Source organism: Gavialis gangeticus, unplaced genomic scaffold (genome assembly GCF_001723915.1).
Source record: "Gavialis gangeticus isolate Ggan-Ray unplaced genomic scaffold, GavGan_comp1, whole genome shotgun sequence".
In the NCBI taxonomy this organism is placed as follows: Eukaryota; Metazoa; Chordata; order Crocodylia; family Gavialidae; genus Gavialis; species Gavialis gangeticus.
The window spans coordinates 8,039,098-8,048,167 of record NW_017729019.1 but is presented as its reverse complement, the minus strand read 5'-3'; the positions used below and the strand labels follow the sequence as shown (position 1 = coordinate 8,048,167).

Here is a 9,070-nt window from a genome sequence, read left to right as displayed (position 1 = left end):
CTGCTTCCATACCTGTCGGGTTTTGAGCTTGCAAGGAGCTCCCTCTGAGCTGTGCCCTTGCTGTGGGGTTGGGGCCTGGGATATTGTGCTATACTGAGCTTTAAATTACCCGGTAACAAAGTACATTCATATGGCATTTTTTATTGCTTGGCTAGCTGCTTTTTTTCTGTTTTAATAGGTCTCAAAACTTCCCTGAGCTTGACAGACTGGAATAGATCGAATCCACCCACCCGAAAAAATCCCAACATTCAGCAATTTGGCAAAGGAAGTGGAGGGTCACCTGTCCCTGAGCACGGTGTCCAGTGTTTTGTGTCTTCCAGCCCCTGGGTTACATATCAGATGGGGCCAAGCTTTTAAAAGTAGGGAGGATCCAAAGTAGCATGAGAAACCGGAGCTTCTGCTATGGATGGCACAAAGCGAGAGTGACTCTCAGGGGCTTTGGCCTGTGTCACAACTGTGAAGCTTAATGCTAGGTATTTTCAAAACTAACCATCTTCTATACATCATTTTTATCCAGCACTAACCATTGGTTATACCTCCCTCTAGTGGAAGGATTTTGGGTAGATGCCCATCCAGCATAGCTTTCTTCTAGCATGGCTGGCTCAATGATTCAGATCAGCTGCCTTGGTAAACATGTCATTTGTAGGAGTCCGTATCCCGGGGAGCTCTTTTTCCTATGATACCACATTTGGACTATTAGCCCTCTTTCCCATTCCCAGTGATGCTGAACAAACGTTAAGAAAATCTGAGTGTGGCAGTGTTTTTGTCGCTGTGGTAGTCCAGGGAATTTGAGAGGAGCAAGGGTTTTCCTGGTAATATCTTTTATTGGACTAACTGCACAGTTGGGAGAGATGTTAAACGAGCATGATGTGAAGGCAGCTCGTCTAACCTCTCCCCCAGCTATCCAGCTGGTCCAAATAAAAGATACTGCCAAAACCCCCTTTGCTTCAAGAAAATCTGAGTCAGCCTGTGCATTTTAGAGCACTTAAGTCACTGATTCTTTGAAAAATTACCATTCTCTCAATCTTACCTACAGCTCAGCTCTTTCTCTGCCCTAATTTGCTGGCTGTATTGCAGTAGTGCCCATGGCTATAGACATTTCAAGTGTGAGACTATTTTTCTGTATCTGTTCATCCACTATGGGACACTAGTCTGAGAAAAGTCACTCATCAGAGGAGAATCGCATCAGCAGTGTCATAATGAGAGATTGGTAAAACCTGTATTATGGCAGCATTTAGAGGTGCCAGTCACAGATCAGCTCCCATTTGAAGGTGGCTGTATCATTATCCTGTCGGCAAGGCAGCCCTCTCATCTAACAGGCACTGAGGCAGGGGGTGGAGGTGTGCGTGTGTGCAGAGATATGTATGGGGCTGTGTGCATACAGATGTGTGCATGTGTGTCTGTGCATGCATGTGCCCCTTTCTGCTCCTCACCAAATACATGTGGTTTTAATCTCTCTCCCCTGAGCTCATAGGAGCCTTTCAGCTCTGTCCTGGCTGCGTTGCTCTTATTGCTCCTCATCCCATGCCCCTGTCACTGGTAACTTCTCTGGGATTTTTCTGCAGTGCTTGAAAACCCCACAGACACGCATTTCCCTGCAAATAACCAACCCCCACAGCAGCCTGACCAGCAGCAACAGGAGACCTGAGATTGAAAATGCCCCTGGAAAGATTCCCAGAGGAGAAGGTGTGCAAGGCCAGAGAGATGGATGCTAAACAAGGACTCCATGTTCAGCATGGTCAGAGGATAACCCACTGGTCCTGTCCCTTTGCTAAGGCAATGACACCAGGGAAAGCTATAAGCAGCCCTGTGCTAGAAGGACTGGCTAACTCCTGGCTTGACAATGGCCATAAAGCCTTTTGCCTTCAGGTCAGCTGGCTTGAACCCTGCATGGGTTGTCAGCAGCTGAAAGCAATTGCCTTCCAGCAAAAGGTTGATTTGATCCTGCCTTTCCTGTTCACAGGCAACTAGCTGAGAAAGTCTGTGCTTTTTGCCTGTTGCAGAAACACTCTCCTGCAGGGCAGACGGGTTGTGAAAATACAGCCGCTTCTCTGCATGCTCTTCAGTCCAGTGCAAGCCATGTACGTGCATATTGAGCATGGTGCATAATAGGACACCTGTCCCAGTTTTTTGGTTTGCTTGTTTTTTTTCCTATTCCTTACTTTATAGGAAACAGTGATTATCTGTGCACTGGCTAAGCACATACACCCCTTGAATGCATAGCAGAGCCTCGTTATCCCACCCTCTACTCTGCCACGCAACTGAACTCCTTTAATGGCATACTCAGTGATGCTGACTCTGAGCCCTCAATGTCAAGGCTGCGACCTGAACTGACAAGGCCAAGGCTGTCATCAGAGGAATCCAGTGCTCTGGAAAACAAGGTAAGGAGGTTTAATGGGGTGCAAAAAGCTTAGTCCAGACTGTGCCTCTAGTTCATGAGTACTGTTCACATTGAGGGTGAATACGTGCACGTCCCAGGTAAGGGCCTAGCAGTTTTTCAGTCTTGGAGCCGTAGTCTTGAAGGGAGTAAGCTATGCCACAGCAATGTGCACAGAGTGCTGTGCATCACTGGACCCGGGAGACATGCAGCGCTGCTCTCTCCTGGGCAAAGGCACAGCTCTTCAGCTGTGTGTCCCGGGGCCTGGACGCTGACAGCTTCAGCTCAAGCAACCAGGTCTTGGATTCTGGAGCCCGAGGCTTTCTATTCTGCCCTGCAGCTCTCTCCGGCTGCCACAAGCACAACGGTGAAGCCATATGTCGCCGCGGGCTTCAGAAGACATGACTGCAACCCGAGGGGCCCCTAAAGAACAAATGGAAAAAGTGGAAAATGTTTTGATGGCATCTGCAGTCCTAATCGTCCTCACAAAGCTCTCTTTGGGCAGAGCAATGCAATCAATATGTGATTAAAACTGTTTGGGAGGAAAGAGCAAGGATCTATATTGCTTTGCAAAAGGAGCAGTGGAAAGAGATTAATTTCTTTCTTTTTTTTTTTTTGTTTACTTTAGTTAAACAAAGTTAGTTAAAATGGCAAATCCATTTGCCATGGCCCTGTGCGCAACCTGGAACAGGATTGTTCTTTTTAATGAGAGAGAGAGGTTGAGCTACCACAGCGATCAGCACTTAGAAACAGCAATACATTAGATTAGCTGCAAATGGGAAATTTGTGTACATCCTCACTGGTTTGCTGTCCGCATCTCCTGTAACGCCATCCGCCCGAATCCACAAGGGCAGGGTCCTGCTATTACACACACTATGGAAACATCTAAATGAAGGATTTGTATATGCATAATAGTTGCACGGCTTTAATTACACTAGAAACTACCCGCTTCCCAAGCACAGGGTGAACTAGTTGAAAGTACCAACAAATTCACTCACTGCATCAGCTGCCCCAGTCTGGAGGTGACCTGTCGGCTCGTCCGTGACCGTAGCATGAGCGTTCCTTGGATCTTCAGACCGAGAGCTGTTTGCATGAGAAATTAGTTAATAATGCCAAACAATGAGAACAATTCTCAAATCGGAAATAGGGTAAAAGTCATCAAATTGCTCCCAATGATTTGCTCAGCCAGTACTAAAAAGTTTCTGATGTGTTTTCAAGCCCCACGTAGAGCCTCAGATAAACAAATCTTAACACCTTTAAAAGCGTGAGCTAGGCCTTCTCCGTGTTAGGTGCTAAGCTGTGTTTGTAAGCGTGCTAATTCAAAGATGCTTCATGTTTTAAGGCACTGCCTGATTTCCTAGGCCTGGCCTGCACATCGGTTCTGCGTGTGTAGCTGTTTCAGTTAGGAGTATGCATTGTTATTAATCCAGTTTTACTGCTACAACCTCATGTGAAGACATGGTTATATCAGTGTAAAGATGCCCTGAACTGGTTTAGCTTCCTTCCTTCCCATAGGGAGTCGCTATAACACTATAACCTCACTTATACCAGTATACCTGGTTTACACTGGTAAGCTTGTTTATGTGGCCAGAGTGAATTTTTAATGGCATCCCCAGTTCAGACCACACTGGTTTCTTACTTTAGTCGTCAGTGAAAGGAGAAAAACAGTAACACCCGATCTATCGTAACTAGCCAACACGGGGAGAACTGGGAATATTGAAGCCCAATAGAAATGCATTTTCAGGTAATATTCAAGCTAAATCATCTACTTTCCACAAACATCAGTGCTAATAAAATCTCAAGCTCTCTAGTGTCTGCGGAAGCTGAATGCAAATCTGAATCTGGCCACATGCGAATCTGTGCAAGCTTTGCCCAGAAGGTCCTCTGCTGCTCGCTCAGCTCCAGACACCGGTCACTACTGCAGCAATTGAGGTTAGAGCACTATCTGGGTTCAAAAGCCTAGGTACCTCTGGGGAGGGAGGGAGAGATCCTATATAACTGCACTGAAATGCTGGAGAAGAATACTTGTCAATGGATAAAGGGCCCGCCAAGCTGTCCTTCAACCAGTGTTTCCCAGAAGCGAGGGACACGTCCCGCGTGGGCAGGAAGGGGAGGCACTAGACAGACCTTTTGGATCGTTTAGCATTCATAAGAAATGCAAGATTGCTCAGAAAAGTTACACAACATGCCTCAAGTGCAGTCCACCTACTGACTCTGCCTGAGTTTGCAGAGAGCCTGCAACAACTGCTCTGCAATCAGAACCGCCCCATGCCCTCCAATGACACTGATGAGCATTAAACCATTAACCTACCTCGCTGCCCTGTGTCGCTTTGGCCTGCGTCACAACTGGACTTCCTACCAGCTCGCATGAGACCGGAGAGGCAGAATCTGTGCCACGTACTCAGCGATGGCTCCTTTGAGAGGGGTGGGTAGCTGTGTTAAGAAGCCTGCTGCTTTCAACAGCTTATGCTAAACACCTCTGATTTAGTTAGTCTGTAAGGTGCAAATCTAGCCTGCTGCTTCTATTTGGCTCGCCACGTAACAGCGTGTGGCAGGGTTGAAGCGGGGGGCACAACGGGTTTCCTTTTCCCAACGGAGCATGTCGGCTCCCAGAATCGGTGGCATCAAGCCGAGCTGACATCACCGGCTGGGACTCGAGTGCGGGTGACGAGAGCTCTCCCAAGTGACAGCGCAGTGACTTGGAAAGCGCTTGGCTCAGCCCAGCAGGCCGGCCGGCATGTGCGGCTCTAGCGGGGGTGCTACGAGGCCTGATCGAGAGCAATGAGGAGCCTGTCGGTTGCCCTGAGCCGTGCCGTCCCCAGGAAATTAGAAGTCGTACACCATATGCTGCACTGCACAGGGAGGGAGCGGCAGCGTGTGTCTCGAGCAGAGTGCCCCCGCGAGAGGGCAGGCTTGGCACGTGCTGCCTGCCTGGTTTGCTTCTCTTTTCCAAACAGTAACTCAACCTTTCCCCACTCCCACCCTTTCCAGCGCCAACCAGGGGAGGACAGTGACACCGGCGTGAGAGGAGCCAAGGAGAGGGATGACACATGCAGCCAAACCTCCTGGCGCCCGAGCCAGAAGGGCTGAGCCAAAGGCTGGCTGCTGCTCCGGCAGTGAGTCCATCCACCTCCAACCCCTTCAGCCTCCCAAGTCCTTAAGTTGCCGCTTTTAACTCCCTTGGTGTTCACAGAAAATATGATGCTCAGCATGAGCGGAAGGAAGATCCCGCTGACAGGTAGACAGCATGGACACTGATCCCGACAAGGCTGGCTGCTGAGAGGTACGTTCCTTCCCTGTGCAGGCAGCTGAAAGCAATCGCAGCCTTTAATTTTTCAGCAGGGGGATAGGGAAATCTGGTTGCTGCTAAAATGATTCATCCTGCTCCCCACCCCTCCACGGCCCTCCCAGCGCAAAACACCGAGCGGCACGCTCTCCACCTGGGTTTCCGAATGTTTTTGCACTCGGGGAAGCTGAGCGAGGAGGCCAACCAGGACCCTGGGATACAGCGGGTCGGTACCCGTTGGGTGGATGGGCTGTTCACCTGGGCACGGGGATGCTAGCCTGGCAGGCTCTGGCTGCCTCCGAGCTGCACCCAAGGGGCGGTGAGGACCTTCTATTGAGGGCCTTGCTGTGCGTTCGAGTCCTGGGATTTGGTGAGCAGCAGCAGGCTGCTTTGATGGGGCCTATTTAATGTGCTAGAGGGTCATGGGCTTAGGCCCGTCATGAAAAAACTATAAGCCTGCCTTGATAAAGGAGGCTAGTGGGGACACACCAGCTGATTACTCGGGACAAATAAAAAGAAAACAGGAATGGGAGTGAGGGTTACAGGTTCAAAACAGGGGATCCAGGCTGGCTGCTTTGAGAGGGGGCCTGCCCATGGCAAGTGCAGAGCTCGACTCGCACCCGCACGTCTGTCACAAAACAGGATCGTGGCCCTCCTCCGTGGGGATTTGGCCTTCGGGCCTTTGCTTAGTCCCCAGCGCCAACAGCATCTGCCTGACTGCGCGCTCTGGGCTGAGGGTGTTGGGGTCTCAGTGCCATGACAAACCAGCCCTCTCCCCTGCTCTGATTACGGAGGGGTGGGGGGGGGTCCCACGGCTTCAGCTGCAAGGGTACGTGCCCAGAGACTTTAAAACGGTAGCATAAGCCTGGCAGAGGAAGCCTGGGGAAGGGGCCGAGGGGCAGCTCTGTGGGAGACGGTAATCTTGCTTCCTTGCTCAACTCCAAGTCTGTGTTCAGGGGAAGGAGTGACCCTCTGCCACTGGCGAGTGTGCAGCTTGTGGCTGCAGTGGGGTCACCCCAGGGATCGGGGTAACCCTCCCCTGAGACAGATGGTGCATGTTATTCCACTTGTATGGACTCAGGGCCGGATTCAGGCAGGGAAGGAGGAAGGGGAGGACGGGGGAAAGGTAGATTTAAGCCATCTTTGCCCTTCCCGTGTTCCAGGGCTGTGCAGACCCCAGCCAGGCACTGGTGTAATTTAGAGAGACCTCGGGTTGCTCTGTCTTATTCTTTGCTCCTCAGGTTTCAAGCAAGAACAGCCACTGAAGCCATAGGGCAACATGCTGCAGCCAGACCTCAGGCATAGCCTGGGTCTGCCCTCTGTGCCAGGCCGGGGCGCAGGGCAGGTGTATCTCGGGTCTATGCCAGGGCAGGGAACAGGGCTACATTTTCAAGGGTCTGTCTGTGCCCATTTTCAGACCCGCATGTGCTGCCAGAGCAGCATGTTGCAGAGACTGGTCTCCAGCGGCAGATGTGCGAGTAGTTAATGGCGGCCGGATGCCAGGAGGGGGCACATAAGAATATATCGTGCGGTCGCTGGGGTTTTGCAGGATAAACACCACGTGTCGCTGCGAACCGCAAATGGTTTCCGTTGCACAGTGCTGGATCCAGCCCCCCCTGGAGCGATGGCAGCCGCAGCATCGCCCGGAGCCAATGCCGGGGAGTCCTCAAGGGACAGCCAGAGGCCAGAGACTCCTCTGGGCTGAAGGGAAGATCGGAAAAGCCTGGTCTCTTTGTGCAGGTGATAGGGCTGGATAGCGCGAAGGGCAGCAACAGCTATTTGGGAAGAAGGAAAACAAATGGGAGAAACCTTTCCCCTCAAACCCTGCTATTGAAAAGCAGTACTGTAATTGTATTTCTTAGGCATAAGTGGTGCCTGGCAAATACCTGAGAGTGCCAGTGCCCTCTCCAGAGGCCTTTGCTTAGGGAAGTTTTATATACTCAGTACAGAAAGGCTTTCTGCAAAGGTGATTTTCTAGCAGCAGCTTTAATATGCTGTCCAGGAGGTGGCTGTTTTCAGTGCAGCCCAGGGAACTGAGGCACCTGTTCAATGTCTCTCAAGCCCTTCGTTATGGGGATCGTTGCTACCAAAGTCTCTCAGCCCACAGCACTCTCCAGAGTGCTGCTGTAAACTCCCTGCGAGTCTCAAAGATGTACAAAAAACCCGAACTCTTGGTTCCAAAATGATACCTTTTATTAGACTAATTGGAAAATGGCAAGAAAGTTGTCCTTTTCTGCAAGCTTTTGGGGCCTGTTTGCAAGTCTCAAACAATTTGGGTCCATAGCAGCGGTACTGGATGCTGCTCTGAGGCCTGGCTCTGAAAGCAGCGCCGTGGTCATGGGGGGCTGCCCTTCCACCTCCCGTCACGTCGCTCTCCTCTGACAGCTTCGGCGCCGAACCCTTGCAGACAGCCCGGGACAGCGGCTGAGCGGCACGCAGATGTGTCAGGGGAAGAGAAATCAGATCTGTTGCAGAACTGAGAGCGGAAAGGCAGATGAGACCGTTCTGGCCCCCGGTCTCTTGCCAAATCCGTGACCGGTCACATCCCTGGTGGACAGTCAGCCCAGTAATTGAGATAATTGAACATGAGCGTGTATTTGGGAACTGCAACACGGCATTACAAGGGAGCGTGGGCCTGGGAGCGTGCTCGGGTGTGAATGAGCCGGGCATAAAATGTTCATGGGTGTTGGTGAGGCATTAGCTATGTTTCTGGCATGTACCTGTTGTGGCTGAGGGGCACTGTTGTTCTGTGCACCTATAGACCCCCGTTGGGTCAAGGCCCCGCTGTGCTAGGAGCTGTACGTGTACCTGAGAAAGCAGAAGCTTTGGGTGTATTAGACCAGTGCAATGGGCCACGTGGCCATTAACTTCAGTTTGCAACAAGCTTATTTCATTTCGGTGGGAGCGAGCTTGAGCTAAACCAAGGTCAGGCTGATCTAAGAGCGTTCGCAATGAGGTTTGCACCAGCCTGCTTTAACGGGCTGAAATGAAGGCCGAGCGACTTCTCCCTGCGGGCGAGGCCCCAGCGAAGGACAGGCTCGGCCTGCTGAGCTTCTAGTCTCACTAAGCATTTGGACCAAGGGGGCAGGGTGGGGGCACCAGGTGGGAAAGGGACTTGCCTGGGGCCGTGGAGTAGCTCGGTGGCAGGAAGAGAACCCAGCTCTTCACAGTGCCAGAGGGCTCCATCGCCACAACCTCCTGCTTCCCCAGCTCCCTGCCCCCACAGCCCCTTGCTCCTGCTTTTAGACCAAGCCAGATGCTTCCCAGAGGGCAAGAGGAAGGCGGAGCAGACCGCCCCGGCTCCCGGCGCAGGGTGGTGTTACCGGCAGCAGCCGTGCTCCAGCACGAGGGAGCATGTCCCCCGTTAATCAGCATTTAATTAAAGGACATGCTGACACTTGGAAATC

At 51.6% G+C, this 9,070-nt stretch overlaps 1 long non-coding RNA gene across 1 annotated transcript in view; it reads left to right on the top strand.

Annotated features, from left to right (window-relative positions):
- The window catches only part of LOC109295242, a 22,607-nt gene continuing 13,537 nt past the window's right edge, over positions 1 to 9,070 (top strand). The window contains exons 1-2 of the long non-coding RNA XR_002096702.1: positions 1 to 2,381; positions 5,369 to 5,660. This is a non-coding gene — a long non-coding RNA (uncharacterized LOC109295242). The remainder of the gene's footprint in view (positions 2,382 to 5,368; positions 5,661 to 9,070) is intronic.